The sequence below is a fragment of the Acanthopagrus latus genome, chromosome 18, assembly GCF_904848185.1.
Source record: "Acanthopagrus latus isolate v.2019 chromosome 18, fAcaLat1.1, whole genome shotgun sequence".
Taxonomy (NCBI): Eukaryota; Metazoa; Chordata; class Actinopteri; order Spariformes; family Sparidae; genus Acanthopagrus; species Acanthopagrus latus.
The window spans coordinates 22,621,575-22,638,986 of record NC_051056.1 but is presented as its reverse complement, the minus strand read 5'-3'; positions in this window follow the sequence as shown (position 1 = coordinate 22,638,986).

Sequence of the window (17,412 nt, the reverse complement as noted above, 5' to 3'; positions counted from 1 at the left end):
TTAAAAAAAAAAAAAACAGAACAAACACTGGCCCCTATTGTAGTTGGATCTGACACTAATTCTCCACATTCTGATCCCACACGGCACTGAATCATTACAGGCAGAACGTAAAGTGCTGCGGCAGACCGTCAGAGACTGCTGCATACCCCAACGCCTCTCTTCTTCCGTTTGAGGCCTTCTGACAATGCAGGTGATTGTGAAATCTGCTTAATATCTCATCTGTCAGTGCACAGAAGTTGCTCTCTGCAGAATCCTGAGGCGTTACACATTCTTGGAGGATAAACACCCTCAAGTAGGGATGCAAAGTTTGGGTTTCTCGGTAAGCGTGGCGTGTTGCCAGATGGAGCTGATGTGAAAAATGTTGTTGTGATTGAAGGATGTAACAGCTTAAGTCTGTGTTTAAAGGGTAATTCCACCGATTGCATGCATGTAGGCATGTTTACGGGTCTTGGAAAGTAATACAAAGCCTTCCGTGGCTGCAGGGAGAAGCTGTGCGTAATCTAAAAAAAAAAAAAAGCCTTGTGGGTAATGTAGGCACAACGTGTCAAAAAATTCTGCTGGTCTGCGACCGCACTCCTATAACACTGTTGAAAACTGCAGAACCAGAGACGTCAGCTTTTTTTATTCCACACATTCTTCTGCCTTTTCAATAACCTGTCGCCTACATTACCTACAATGCAACGCAGTCGCTGACTGTGATAACTGGGGGGACAGTTTATCAGCTCACACGCAGCCTCCCTCTGTATTCACAAAATACTTCATACCTATTTTTTTCTCATATGCACTCATACTGGAGACCTGTAAACACACTTCGATGTGGAAAATTGATGGAGTTACCCTTTAACTGGAGGATGTTTTCACCATGTGAAGTGTTCGAACAGCCATGAGCAAAACAAAGAAAGAAATACAGATGTACTGAATAGAAAATTAAAGGGTCTGACACATCAAAATTAAGTGCATGTGAAAGCAACGTCGCAAAAGAAGTGTAATCTTAATGTCAAAGCCGTCTTTAAAAACAGAAATTCATCTGCTCAGCCTTTGCTGTGAGTTACAGATCATGTGTGAGCCTCCTCTGCTCGAAGCAGCTCTCAGTACAACAAAAGTTGCTGTCAGAGTGCTGAACATTTCCCCCACTCTTATTTATGTCAGCGCCGCATTTTGTCCGTGTTTGACAGTGCGTGACATGGACCGAGTTCTCTGGCATCCAACACGGTGTCGGCTGATTCAAACGATGTACGGCAGCTACTTGAGATGTTTTAAGGCTGAACCCGCCTCGTCAGCTACCTGTGGTCGCGGTTTAAAAGTGGCCGAGCGGAAACAGCATGCCGACACGCGAACATTAGCCTGCCGTGCTCGTGCATGTGTGTGTGTGGGGGGGAATCGTCTGTCACGCCATCATGGCCGACGGCTGCTCTGCATTCACAGCGGAAACGACTCTGCCTCTGCAGTGGAAACCTGTGGATCTGTGTCGTAATGAGATAATTATTGTCAGGTCCAACAAATGTTGAAGGCCGGGAATAGACGCTTAAGAAAAAAAAGCTGGGGACCAGTCAAACAAGTGATATTTAGCATCGTCTTTCATGTCAACATGGTGTTTGCACAGGGATAAAGTGATTACTGCGCCAGGCAGCTCTGATCGCACAGATCAATGCCTACATGCCATATTGAATTAGAAAAAAGGGGGCCGGAAAACGGGCGCATCCTAAATTTTTCTGTCACTTGGCGCGGCTCGCGTGGAAGCGTTTTCCTGGTAACGAGGTCGCGGGCCCCCCTGAAGATGGAGATGAGAGGAGCTGTCTTTTTTCGAGGAGGCCCGTAGGTGAGCTAGTGTGCTGCTGGGAAACAAGGATTTGTCTGCCGAATTGCCGCCTTCAAACGTCTCCCGGAATGCAAATGTGACAGATGTTAAGAGTAGCGGAGCCGTACAGTCGTTCGAGTTGCCGTCTTAATTAGTTCCTCTGTGACAAGGTGCTCGCTCATCGCAGATGGAGAGGACAACTTAATGCTGGAGGGTGGGACTGATTGCTGGTCCTGTCTCTCTCTGTCACATCCGCCGCCGGTTCCCATCCCACACTGCCGGTCGACATCTCCCTAACATACATCGTTATCGATCGGACTTTTTTTGTTATACACTGAATCTGCTCTGTTCGCTGCACGTTGCACTGTTTCCCAACATGGCTTTTCAGTTTGGCACTCTGAAGAATCACCCTCCATTTGGATTTTTGAAAAGCACATCCTGGAAGGAAGTCGGTGTGCAAGCTAAACCCTCGGCGGAGGGATCCACACCGCGGGGAAACAGCAGTGAAACAAAAAAAAAGGCTGAAGGCAAACCCGACAATCTTCCTCACAGCTTGCCCGGAGAGCACATGTGAATATTTGTGCGCGATCTGTGAAATGGGCCCACTCTGGATTTAGGTGGTTCAAAACAGATGATGGGTGCTGTGGCTCTTTCCCCACCTTGCATTTATGTCTTTGCAGGGCGTTGATGAACCGAAACCCCCCGCGGGCTCAGTGTGTCTGCAGGACTGAATATCAAAGGCTGCAGCTGGATCTTTGCACCGGCGTGCAAGGACTGCAAAACTGGTCATTCCCTCCCGGAGGACATGTCAATGCGAGCTTGACGGGTTTCATCTCTGTCAGGGAATAAAAGTCGCGTCAGGACACAATGACAGGTGCAGGAGTCACCCCTGGCCCCTCGCGATGGCTTTGTTTGTTGTTTTGTAATCTCGCCGTCTTAAACGTCTAAGCAGTCCGTCCAGACAATCCCAGACACCGTCGGAGCGTCAGGATTTTTGAGGTCACACTGACATACAGTGTTTTGTTCAGTAATCATCCTTTCTAACAATTCAAAATTAAATGTCCTTGTCCTTCTTTATCTGGCTTGTGTGATGAATGCGGAAAACCCTATTATAGCAAACGTCCTCCGGCCTAAACAAAGATCTGACACGTTTTATCTTCCTAATCAACAACAACAAGAAACAGTGAACCTGATTAACATCCACATCTGGATTGTTATATATGTGTCCTCGAGTGGCTCGCTCGCTTTGTGTTATTGTGAAAGCCTGAATTTGAAGCCGATGATAATGGCCCTTTTAATGAAAACCTCAAGTAAACTCACCCTTCCAGCGCTGAGCGGCCACAATTACAGAAGAAAGTGCGACGCGGCTCTTTTTTTCTCCGTGATGACAAAGTTACAGTCGTCACATGGTGCAGCACAGCTGTCAGTCCACTGCCGTTAGTTCTAATGTGATCTCCTGCTGTTCGTGGTTTTAGAAGGAATTAAGAGTTTTATCCCTGATAATGATAAATGGACAGCAGCCAAATTTCTCTGTTTGTGCGTCGACATAACGGTTACAGCATCTTTTTCTGGTGTAACTGCTGGGAGTGCCAAGGTCAGGCATGATCATAGCCTGCAGTTATTTACATACAGAGGAAGCTTTAAGGCAACATGCAGGTTTTTTAAATGCAGGGTTAGCTGAGGATGCATGATCATTTACAGCCACATCCTGTTTACAGACACACTTAAACAATGCAGGTTTAAAGGGGACTTTTTATGCTTTCTGTATATATATATATATATATACATGTGCATCCGAAAGATCTTGAAAGTAAAAAAAAAATGGCTAAAGTCCATGCCTACAGAAGTTCCTCCCTCAGAAAACACTGCTCCTGAAATATCTCCTCAGTAGTCCTGCCTTTAATTCTGTGACATGGTGACATCACACTATGTCACCATGTCACACATGTAAGAATAAACATTTTTGGAGGGGGGGCTTCAAGAGACAGGAGCTAAAAAAAGAGCATATCAGAGAGAGGGGACTTACAGTGCTGCTGTCCTTGAGAAAATGACTCCATAGATGTTTAATCAGAGGGGAAACAAATTCACATGTCTCATGTCACAAGTGTGAAGCGGCAGGTTTTGTACCTTTGCCCACAGAAACGTGGAAGCTAGAGGCGGCACAGGGAGATCACAAAAACCTTCAGGCCCAGGCATGCCTTTCTGTCTCTGAGGCTGTATCACCGACCGGTATATTTATAGTCTCACCATCTAACAGTGAAAAGAAAAACAGATATCGCTTTCCCAATAAAACATCCAGCCTCATCAATACTGAACCCTCGGAGGTAGATAAAGAGTATTTAGTAATGTGTGCAGATAAGTGGCAAATTGCACTATCCCTTACAAAGCTTCCTTTAATTTACATAGAGATTAGCCCAAAACACATTGTTAATCATCTCGGGGCTTATGAATAGTTAATTGGAGAGGGGTAACCGAAGCTGGGGAGAAGTAATTATTAATGAAGCTGGGTTCAGATGGGACAGTATGGGATACTTAATTAAATTCTGGCGCTGGGAATGACCCATTTTTGAAGTTATTTGGCGCACGAGTATACATGTGAAGACAATTGAAGGAAATCAAACGTACACAAAATACCAAACAACAGAAACCATTTGTTCCCTGTTGCATGGACGTACAGTGTGCAGTAAATGGTGAGCTTCTTAAACTGACAAAATGTTTTTTGTGTAAAAGCCAAAAAAAATTTAGCATTTCTCTCGGTTGATCTTTTGTTTTTAACTTGGGGAATTGGCACCGTGTTTTCATTTCTTAAATGAGGACAGTTGTTAGCTCACAGTTTCAAAGAAGTAACAGCGAGAAACAAAGAAACACAGAACTTTTAATCAGCACTTAGCTGTACGCCTGAAGGCTAAAGCAACAACATTGTGCACATCGGAAGTTTTTCAAGGGCGGCATAACAGAGTATATGATATATATTATGTAAATATCTAAGTGGCTGTATGTCTTCTCTCCAACTGTGTTTTAGCATTAGAAGTTAAAAAAACAAAACAAAAAACATCCCTTTGTTAAGCAGCTCTGAGGATTTGGCTGTGTTTGTTGTGTATCTGTCTGTCTGTCTGGGCTATCTGAGGATCAGTGTTGATGTAAGTAGCTGCCAGCTGTTGTGTTTGAGCTCACTGTCCGGCCAGTTTTCTCTCTCAGTCACCAAGCCAGCCCCAGATAAATTCTGGCAGTCACACCAGCTCATAAACGTCTGAGCAGGAAAGTGTCTACAGCAGAGACTTATTTTTTATTTTTTTATTTGTATTATCTGTTTTGATTCCTCAGCTGTGAAGAGGTTTTTCTTTTTTGAAGAAGACTTAAAAGCAACATTTTTCAGGCACTATTTCTTCTTGGGTTTCTACTACAATAGGTTTAAATGCTATAGTGGTCATAAAACACCTATGTTTTCTCATACCACCCACTGCTGCTGCACTGTATTCGCCGTCTGTCTCCCAGTCTGCTCTGATTGGTCAGCTCGCACAGGCCTGAGCCAGCATCACTAAAAACAACAGAGCATCTGTGCTAAATCCAGTGTGCATACATTTAGAATTTCTATTGTACATTTTGCAGATTTAGCTAGTTGAAGTGAAGTTAGAAAAGTGGATTGTTCAGTACAGACCACAATCAGATTAGCCCCAGGGGTTAGTCAGCTGGGGAGAAAGGTTATCTTGCTTTCTGTAGACATCTGCAAGGCAACTTTTCGCGGTGCATACTGAGACGCAGCCGATACAACCCAGACAGGAATTTGGATTTAGAGGGAGACGCAGTGAGATAGATAAAGGTAACGCTCAGCGGGAGGCAACAAGCTCTAAAACAGCAGTGTAGCTCAGGGACAAAATAATTTAACTCACCGCTGAAAGATAAAAAATGAGAGAAAAAACAAGCGAAGGACGGAAGAAGCTTTTGCACTGAACAAGCAGGTGAAGGAGATCAACCCCCTAAGCTTGTGTCTCTGGGAGGATTTTGCTTTTATTCCTCCGAACTTGGAAGCAAGCATCGAAAACTGTGAAAAATGAACATAATTGATTTTTTTTTTATTATTCATTAGACACAAAGGAAGGCATGAACAGTGATAGCATCTCTGCCCAGAGTAAAGTCTTGTGGCAAAGTCACATCACAAGTTATAAATATTTATGCTTGATTAATAGATCTCGCCAAGTGTTTACTATAGAACTTCATGTTTTTCAGGAGTTTACATACCTGTGCAGATAAACACTGTTACGGGGTAGACAGGTTGATAATTGATTACCTCCACCAAAAAGGTTATGTTTTCAAGCGTGTCCACGCGTTGGCTTCTCAGCAAGATTAATCAAGTGGAGGATGGGTATTTGTCCAGAATAGACCCCACTGACTTTTGGTGCAGATTAAAGAAACTGATCCAGGAAATCTTTCTCACTTTCTTTGCCATTATGACATCGACATCTATGTTAATTTCTTAGGGAATAATGCACAGATCTGGATGAAAAAAGGCTTCTATCTATGACTAATTACAAAAAGGGGGATGGTTGGGCACCGAGAGACCCTTCCAGTGGACAAAACATGGTGTAGTGAAGACTTTCTGGTGCCCCACTGATTATAACTGGTGCCCCTTGTAGTTTTTTTGTTGCCCCTGCTCCCAAACATCCTGTGTCCATCACTGCTGTTGGCCGTTTGTGGAGGCCTGGATGTTGTCATCTATATTTCTCTGTATGACCTACCTTTTAATGTCCTTGTATCCCAAATGGATTAAAAATAAATAAATGTGACTATAAACACTTGTGTTTTAAGTGCTGATGTGGATCCCGCCCCTGTGTAGCTTAGCATTATATCAGGATTGCACAGAACCACAATCTCTCTACAAGTTTCAAAAGTAGGCAAGTGAGTGATTCATTACATCTGGAGAATTAAAGCTGGGTGAAGCAGTAGAGTAGCGTGGTTCCATTTAATTCTCAAGTTGATTAAACGTCCCAGCCGGTCGCTCCGTAAAGACACCTGACAGCAGCCTCGTGTGGATGAGATAAAACTTTGAACATCTGCAGAGATCTGAGGGGGTGGTCTCATGTCACGGCAGAGTTGAACGGAATACCCAAGCATCTGCCTCAGCCTGCCCAGGAAGCATCACCAGATTACAAAACCTTCGAGGGGTCTGTGTGATTATCTTGGGGGCCCTGTCCACGACGGAGTCCTGGTTGGCCGTGTCGCCATCCTGAGATTGAATTGGGAAGGATTTAATGGGTTTAAAGGCTTTGGCTCACAGTGTGATGGAATCAGATAGGGGTGAAACTGCCAGGAAGTTGTGACAGACGGGAGGCTGAACGGCAAAGTGAAGGAGACGGAGGAAATAAAAGAGAAAGAATTGGATGCAGTTGAGACAAAGTGGTTAAGTAAAGGCCATTTTGTGGTTAGTGGTTTCATGGCTACAATTCCGTAAACAATGATTACATTCATAAACCCATAAACTAATATTAAAACGTGCTGATCAGCCATGCTGCTACACAGCAGACAGAAGAGCCTGAAACTATTCATGCTGCTTCCATTATCGCCAACAATGAGACTGTTAGGAGCCCCAGTGACTCTGAGAGCTGCCAATAGAAAATGTTGATCCTATCACTCTTGTGTACATGTGAATGGATTTCATCTTTTAATGCTGGATTCCAACATGAAGTTCCAACTAATATAAAACCTTTTTTTTTTTTTTTCAAAACAGTCACTTCTGGGGAGGAATGTAATCAAAATGAGTCATTTCCAACCACTGAATATGCATTTTTTTTTACCACACATCTGACTCAATAGTTAATTCAAAACCTGTGCCCCACAGAGGAAAGGAGAATGCGTGATTGCTAATTTGTGAAATGATGCTGGTGCTCGTGTAGAAAAATGACTTCAAGGGAAAGTGAGACTGGAGCCCTGTCTTCAAAATTAACCAAAAAAAACAAAACAAAAAAAAAACAGAGGAAATGTCAACCTCGGAGATACAACACATCAGCGCTAATGGAAAAATAGCTCAGTGGCGTAAAAAAGCAAGGAACAGTCACATCCACTTCCATGTGACACAGAAATGTCTTCTAACTGTGTCTGCATTCTCGATGGATCAGTTCCTGCAACCTAATCTGAAAAGAAAAGCATGTGCCACGGTATTGTCCTCCTTCAAGCAGGATCAACTTCGACATGTTCTGTATGTGTCTCTTTGATTTTTCTCTTTTTTTTTCCTCACACAAAACCAGTCTCCTCTCTGAGAACCACTATATATTTTTTTCTCATGCTTTTATTTTTGAGCAAAAAATGCCCTTTCATGCGCATGTCAGATTTCTGAGTGCACGGCAGCTCTGCAGGCATCGCACATTAGAGTGGTCATCAATGGAGCGAAAACACCGGCCATTGTGACATCTGTGCTTTTTGTGCGTCATGCCATCGAGCAGATAGAGTGTGAGGTGTTTTGTGGGAAAAGGAAATGGACCTGGCAATATGTGCTCAATTGTGCTGTGCAGATACTTCCAGTGTCGCACAGAGCTTATAGGATATCCATACATCCAGACAATGCTGCCAGTGATTACAGGCTTGTTAGAAGATGCAGTCTGTACAGTCACTTCTGCAGCAAGATGCCTCGCTCAGTTCTGGAAAAGAGCCCTGGTTGTTAGTGGTTGGAGACAGGCAGGTACAAAGTGACAGCACATTAAATCTAACTCCCAGCCGACTTGCCTCCTCTGCTCTGGACTTCAGTTTTTCCCCACACCGTTCCCACTTTGCGGCTCCGTGGTTTCTTAATGATGCCTTCTGGGGGAGCCCATCTCACATTGGCCAAACCGAAGGGTCATGACCGCTTGTTGTCATGGCTCCCAAACAATTTCTCAAACTGTCAGTCTGCCAGGAAGGACCGTCCGCCTTCAGCTGGCCTAGGGCATGACTATAAGACACGGCGCAGAGGAGGGAGAAAGATGTAGAAAAGGAGATGTGCATCTTCAGTGGTGGACAGAGAGTTCAGATCAGTACTATCACCACACCGCAGAAATACTCTATTACAAGTAAAAGAAATGGACTGAAAAAGTAAGAAGGTAAAGAGGAGGTTGAAAGTAATTTGCAATGTGTAAGAATTTTAGTGAAAAACTAAACAGTTTTCAACGGAATGCGAAGAAGTAATGTGACAAGGCAATGTTCTGTTCAGAAACCTTAGGTCCACTTGACAAGGATCACCCACCCAAACACCATTGCTGACAAAGTACAACCCCTCATGGCAGTGGATCCCCAGCAAGACCGTGACAAAGAGCTCAAGGCATCGACCCGGTTTCCAAATTCCTGAAGCTGAGACAAGGACAATCATTAGAGGCCCAACCTCACAACCAATAGGACTCAGAGGAACAGCCGCCAACCCCCTGGTGCTAGTCACCGCAGGACACTCCTAAAGGTCCTGTCTCAATGACTTGACTGGTCACAGCCAAGTAAAATCCATGATGGGGCCTCCAAGGACTTGTTCCGGGACTTCCTATGGATACTTGATAGGATTGAGATCCAGGGTCATCAGAGGCCCGGTTGATGCCTTAAGCTCTTTCTTGTTCATGGTCCTGCTGGGGGTCCACTGCCATTGAGGAGTGTCACTGACATCAGGGGTCACGTTCCTCTGGAAATTCCTGAGCAGTTTTTGTAGTCTGACAGAGTGCGTAGTCCTGCTGGGTGGCCCACTGCCATCAAGGAGTGCCGTGGCCATGGGGGGTTGCACTTGATCTACATTGGTGTTTGGGAGGGTGGTTCATATCCACATGAATGCCAGGACTCAAGGTTTTCCAAGGTATCTCTTGTTACAAGATGATCAATGTTCCTAACTTCATCTGTCAGTGGTTTTTAATGTTTCAGCTATTTTTATGTTTTGTTTGTAAAACTCTCAATCACATTGCCACAGTGGGCTTTCCATACTGCACAGTGAATGACATCCTGTGTCCTCAGACCCTCGAATCAAGTGAAAAATTAATGGCATAGAAACCCAGAACAGAAAAACCCTTGTTGCAGGGGAAAATATGGGAGAAACCTCAGTACAATAAGTCCGTCTGAAACATAGTTAATGTGGCATGAAAAGGCAAAGCGCAATTCCCCAAAATCTGTGATTTGTAAAGTACTTTAGTAAATGTACTTAGTTATTTTATACAACTGATCTTTATCTTAAAGCCTGAAACAACCGTTGGACGTCTGAAGCGTTTGGGGAGACTCGGAGGAGTTCGGAAACAACTCTGTTCTGTGTTCAGCTGCGTTGAAAGCTTTTGGAACCACGCGGACAGCGTCCGCTCCGATTCAACATGCGAAGTCTGAGAAGGTTGGCTGTTGGCCGCCTGAGACGTTGGATACTCTGATTGGTTGTGTGCTAGCTGTATGACCATTCTGATTGGCGGTGTGCTAGCGAATGGGCGCAGTGTGTGGGAGGGGTGGAGTTCTGTGTGTGCTTTTTTTTTCTATGCACTGCGTTCCGTCATTTCCCAGTTTCATGTTTTGGAGTACTGGCATGAGACTAGCGCCACCTGCAGTTGAGGAGGCTTATTGCATCTCGCGCAAGTGCAGAATGTACATGTTACTGTGGAGCAGGCAGCACGTCGAAGCGGTATGTTTAATGCAGCTTTTTTGACGAACGGGTCAGACGAGAGGCAACAGAGTGGTCAGATAAAGGCAGTTGGCCATTGGTTTGAGTCTGGAGTTAACCCTGCAAGTATGATCAAAGGCATTCATCAATTCATAAAGACTGCCTTTATATCCTTGGGCTTCAGAGAACAAAGATGTAACAGTCTCCTTTTTTCTCTCTATTTTTAGGAAGATGTTTAGCTTTTGTAGGTTTCTCATCAATTTGCAGTAAATGAAGTGTGACTTAAGTGCCGGCACCTCATTCCGGCAGGGAGGATGAAATAAAACAAGCAGAGATTCTTAGCGAGCGTCGGTTTGAACACGATGGGAGAGCTGAGGGAGCTGCACAGAAATGTTGTCTGCCACCACACCAGCAACAACCCAACAGCCCCACAGAGAATCACGCTGCGAAATTGGACAGACTTCAAAGGCAAAGGCCTCAAATAGTTTCTCTGTCACACTGGGTGACCCAGCAGCACTGTGCTTCCTCCATATGTACACAGAGAACCCCATGTTCCTAAAAACTCACGAATGCATTCTGATGCGCAAACACTCTCTATTGCACTGATCAGGAGCCACAGTTCATTTTCTAAACTATCTGTTATTGTCGTGCTCTCTAAGACGTAGAAATGAATTTGCTTCCACAGGCAGCTTACCCAGCACCCGTACACAGTGTTACTGTTGGGAATCTGTCACAGTTGTCTTGACCTTTAAACTCTGAGTCACTCTATCCCACCGGCACCACCCGAACCCTGGACAGCCTCCTACCAATGTGGCATTTGTGGAAATGTACACCAGTGCGTTTCGTTACTAAAGTTAGAGAAGCAGACGTCAAGCCACACAGAGAGAGGTGAGAGGTGAGGAGGTTTTGACTCTTTCACCGTTCTGGGATTTTGCGCCCCCGTCTTTCAAAGGGACTTTGGTTCCTTTAAGGACATCTAACATTTCAGTGGGAGGTTTAACTCACAGCATATGGAAGTTATGGATAATTCAATATTTCTTGAGGCATGAAAAACAAAGAGGGAAGACAGGGTTGTTTTCAAACTATATAATCCATTTACTGCATTTAAATTCAAATCTCACTGCAGAAAAGTGGGTAATTTGTTTGTGACACCTATCAGGATGCATTTCATACACTTGATATGATGCATTGCTTTCCTGGAAAACTCAAACTTATTTATTGATTTGAAACAAGGCCCATGTGTCCTGCATGTCTTGCACAGACATTTTAATGACAAAAATTGATAAATAAACCTGTAAAAAACTGCATTGAGGCACTTAAACCAATAGCCACTACACAAACTAGATCACCCCAGAGAGTATGTTCAGATTGGTCTCTCACCTCACGATATTTCTTCTCCAAATTCACTTAGTGAATTGCAAATTGAAGCAAATTATCCGGGGCAGGATTTGATTAGAGAAGCCGGTCATTTTAGCAATCAGACTCGGGGGAGACCTCCCGTATACTGAAGTGTGTGAAACACATACACATACAGACAGGTTAGTTTTTCCAGTATATTACTCCTTCCATGTAATGACCATGACTAATGTATCAACTTCTCAGTTTTTAATGTCTGGTCTCTGGCAAAAAAACCCTCTGACAATACAGGATATAGGGTAATGCTCATGTTCCAAATAAATGCGAGAATAGTGAGTAAAGACAGACTGGAGACAAATCAGGAATGATGTGACAGTGAATGAATCGTTAACGAGTCGCTCCTGAATAATAACAAGGGAAGACTGATGAAGAGAGTGATCATTATTCCTTATTCACACAAACTCACAAGCTAATCATTGTCTACCGATTCCTTGATAAAGTATCACTCTAGTCATCATGGTCTACACAACCCTGTTCTCATTAGAATACAAATGACAGGACAATTTTTGTTATAAGTGGCATAATCTAATAATACAAACATAATGTGATAAACCCTGAATTCAGTGTTTTTCAGCCCTGGAGCTGGGAACCCCAGGGTCCAGCATGAGTTGATGGCAAGCTGATCATTTGAATCAGGTGCACTGGAGCAGGGCATCATGTAAATCATGCAGGGCAGGAGGTCCCCAGGACCTGGACTGAAAAACACTGCCTTCATTGTTGATCATTTCTTATCATGGTGAGCAGAGTGACTGCGCAGGAAGTCAGTCAATTATGGGAACTTAGGATTCTAGTTCCATTTTGCATTTTAAGAAAACCCTACAATGATAGGTGCTTGGTATAGGCCTGAGGCCCCACTATTCATTTTCATTTCGGCCCTTGTGGAAAAAAGTTTGGGCACCCCTGGTCTATATTAATGATTCATGATCTTCACTCGTTCCTTAGCAACTACTCACACTCCTGTGTACTGTATTGTATATTCAGTGTTATATAGCTCCCTAAAGAATCTTCATTGTATTCTCCCGTATCTCTTTGTGGCTGCCAGATTAAACAAGGTATTTACTTTCAGCCCGGGTGAACTGAATGATGAGAGCTCCCTCACTTCTATATACAATATACACAGAGTACAAAAGCACATCACGATTACTGTTCTCCCAACACAGAGAAATTATACAAATCATTGTTTCCACTAACAACAGCAGCAGGCAGGCTGCGTCTCCACTTTCAATGACCTGACAATTCATTAGAGACAGCAAAGCAGGCAAAAAAAAAAAAAATAGTCATTTCACTGTGAAGATTCCTTCAGAAATGCAGCGAGACTGTACAAGTGAATGTAGGCCACCTGCTTTTGACTGTGTGCTTGGTCGAATAGTGTTTGTCCCCAAAAAAAAAAAAAGATAAGGCCCTCTCCGCGGAGCAACCGATGGGATTCAATTAACAGTGAGTGACAGGGCCCAGTCGCCGTGTTCTCCAGCGTATTTTTTTTTCTTTTTTTTTTTTTAATGCTGTCGCGTAAAATCGGATTCAGCTGCAGAGTGCAGGAGGTTGCGTTTCAGTTGTGGGCTTCAGGGAATTACTCAAGGCAGAATTTTTTTCTTACTTTGTGAGAATGGAAATGCAAGAGACAGCCGACTCTTAATTGGTCAACTACTACTGAGTCAGAGAAGAGCTGCAACATGCGGATTAATACCTCCGCTGACAGGCTTCGTCAGTGGGACCAAGTGCTCCATGCTTTAATTACTCGTACTAAATGTTGATGCATCATCATCTTAATGACCTAAGAAGTAAGAGTGAGCTGACGTGTTCAACCTCAACCTGCCACTGCAGGACACACATCCTCTCTGAGCGGCCAAACAAATGCTGAGTGCCACAGCTAGCCTCCGGAGCAATCAAACGTGCATTCATCAGTGGCGTCAATCACTCACTACACTGTCACAACACGGCAGCTCTCAGTGGCACGAGTGGACGTCCAGGCTGTATTTTTAAACCCGCGGCTCCCTCATCACTTGCATTGAAAACGAAAATGTAGAGTTGTAAAATAAACACGTTCATTGTTCTAACGCTCAAGTGAAGGCCGCGCCGTAATTAACCAAAAGGAGCTGGACTGTAAAAGTCAGACGGGGCCGATCAATGCTGATCCACATGGAGGACAGCGAGCAGCAGGAGGCTCCTGTCACGAACAGGTCACTCAGCCTAGTCAATCAGGGGGAGTGCTCCGGCCACTTCCAGCCTGAATGCAAATGCACTTGGCTGGGAGTGGATTGGTCCTTCAAGTTTTAATTAAATACTCACCGTAGATATTGTCTCTTCTCTGAGTGGATGTTCTTTGGTGAACATGCATTCCAATTTAAATGTATTACAAGGAGGTTCGAAGTGTTTATTCAGCAGTCTCAATCTAATATGACCGAATGAGACCATCAGCGAGAAGATGTGGCTATTTCTACATGGTTATTATAGTTATTCTTAATGCCTCCTCCAACATATCCAGGTTGAGTTAGACCTAAAATTAATACAGTGTTTTTTTGGTTTTAATGGCAGAGTGTTGGGGAAGAATCAAGCGGGTCTCACAGCCTGGGGAAAGAAGCCGCTCTGCAGTCTGGTGAAGGCCGACGTGACCAACGACCAACAAGTTCCCCTAACAACTCTGAAAGTCAGAGCTCACACATGTCCTTGACGATTCAGTAAGAACATTCCCACACAAACTTTAAAAGCCAGCAAAGTCTCGTCCTCTCATTCAAGAGTTGCTGTCAAGGATGTTTCAAGTCCAGTTGCTGACGATACAGCATCTAGATTTACCGTGACCTGGTTGACTGAGAACCTCCATTAACACGTCTGGAGGTAGGGCACAGCACAGGAACAAAGATCAAGCCAGGAGACGGTGGTGTTCACACCACTTTCATCCACAGGGTTAGACAGAATCTCTTGTAGCTGCTTTAAAGATATAATATGAAGGAATTCTGCATTAAAATATCTAAAAATGATGATTACGGTTTTTGTTACATATTTTGATGTGTACTTCACATTATCCCATATGTTTCCAGCAGCGTTCAAACCAAGACAAATCCACTAGTTTACTCAAAAGGTGTTGTATCAAGTCGCCTGTGTGGTCAGGTTCATAGATGAACCGCAGATGACAAAATGGATTAGATGTCAGATCTAAAGCACTTCACCCACGGTTTAGACACATTCAAAACAAGGCAGGGCATTTATTGCATGTGTATAGTCGCTGACGTTTCATTTATTTCACCTCTATTAAAGATAATCAATATGTTATTGATTGCCATCTCCATTTTGCTCCATTTCGTGTTCTGCCTCTGCACACGATCAAACTGGCATGGCAGCGTGGGCTCAGCTGGGCTCGCATGTGTCGATACGGATGTGGTGAAACTGTTTTCGCATTAATCAACACCTCAAATTTTATTCCCAGAAACGCTTTAAGCCCCTAAAATCATGTTTTCATGCATATTAATAAAACTTTCATAATCGGAACTACAGGCAGTTTTTAAGTAAATTAGTTTACGGTAAGGGGAGTGTTTGGAGTGTTGTTCTGACTTTTAAAAGCTCCAAAGCAGCAAAGAAAATGATATACATATTATTATGTATATATTTTTTCCTGCCTTAATTCCTCTTGGCATACTTTCATCAAGGTATTGGAAACATTTCTCAGAGATTCTGGTCCACATTGACATGATAACAACACACAGTTGCTGCAGATTTGTCGGCTGCACATCCATAATGTGACTCTCCCGTTCCACCACAACCCAGAGGTGCTCTACTGGATTGAGATCCGGCGACTGTGGAGGCCACTGGAGTACAGTGAAGTCATTATCATGTTCAAGAAACCAAATGTCTGTCAGAAAAACGCGTCCTTAGTTAGTGTCAAGTGGCAGTCCTTTACCAAATTACCATTACAGAGGCTGCAACACCAGTTCCTAATCATTTATAATGTTTCCTAAAAATAACAAGACCTTGAAGACGGAAAAAAAATGCCTTCTAAGAGAGATTGTTGGAAGCAATATCTAAATGCTGCTGTTGAAAGTACATCGGCTGCCAAGCGCCGATACGTTTGAACTTCAAATAAGCCGGAGACAAATGTAGTGGAGAGATCAGGCACATAAATCAAAGTAGCAGCACTTCAAACACTGACTGCAGGCACAAGTGAATCATGAAATGGGAACACTTAAATTCTTCCATGTATTTTGGGGGTTGGATTACGATCAGGTTCTCTATCTGCTTTTGGCTTTTCAAATATCATATTTCATTCACGCTCACGGTCTGCATTTAAAATATATTCCACGCCTACATTATGGATTCATGGAGATCATGGCTCATTCACAGTAATCAATCAGTTCCATCAGAGATTCTCCTCATGTCTTTTTCAATATATAACTCCATAACCATATTTGGTCCAAATGCTGTATTTAACCTGCGCTCAAAGGTTTCTCCAGCATCAGTGAGTGAGAAGAGCGGAGAAGCTTTTTCTAAAATCGAGAGCTTGCCAAAAAGCATCATCAAAGAATATGTGCCCTGACTTCAATCACTTAAGGTCTAATAAGGGGGCAGCAGCAGATAAAGCTTAATAATGTCTTCTCTGGCAATTCCACAATGAAAAGTCTTCAGACTTTCAAATACTGTGCGCAGGTGACATGGTAGTCCGTTTTCATTAACTTAACAAAACAGATCCACAGTCAGGTGACCTTCAATGTCATGGTAACAAATATGTGGTTAATGTTGTAAACATTCTGTCATCAAGTTAACAATAACAAACATGGAGCATTCAGTTGAATTATGAAAAAAAGCTGTCAAATCCACTTGTTAGGTTTAGGAAAACATCATGGTTTACCTTAAATAAGTATGTCCTCAAAACAGTCATCATTGAGTCATTATGGGACTTGATTCTGGTCCTGGTCACCCGGTCAACCTTTACTCCCGTCAGTGGTGGCCTAAAGGTTAGAGAAGCGAGCTTGTGACGGGAGGGTCGTTGGTTCCACTACCCCCACACCAGCTTGTTAAATCGAAGTGGAGAGTGAAATGCAGTCTTCATTAGCACCACTGAGGTGCCCTTGAGCAGGGCCCTTAACCCCGGCTCCGGTGGATGGCTGGTCAGACTGTGGCTGTAGTGAGCAACTTCCAGGTGTGAATGTGTAACTGTAATCAGGGGGTTCCTCTTAGTGAACCCCCGGGAATGAATACAGGTTGAAAAAGAGTTAATAATCAAAACAAAATGATATGCACCTTCCCTTTATCATTGGGTCTATTACATGTTTGGGGACTGGGCTCAGACATTCGCAGTTTCATGTCAACATGGCGACTTGGTTAGGTTTAGGAAAAGATTGTGGTTTGGGTCAAAAATCTGCATTTTAACTTAGTAAGTTAAACATGTTTTGGACAGAAGTGAGTCCAACAAGTCCACGCCGAGTTTTGGTTCCACAGGGGGACACAAGCACTGGTCACCTGAGTGAAAGTCCTGTTATAGTCTGACACATCAATCAACTCCAGCTTCCAACCTACTTGGACTTTGACGGTCTTCACACATAACCCGACATATTTTAAGTGTGGTAATTGGATGCATCTGTTTTTCCCAGTGCTTAATGGGAAAGACTGGTGTATAAACTACACA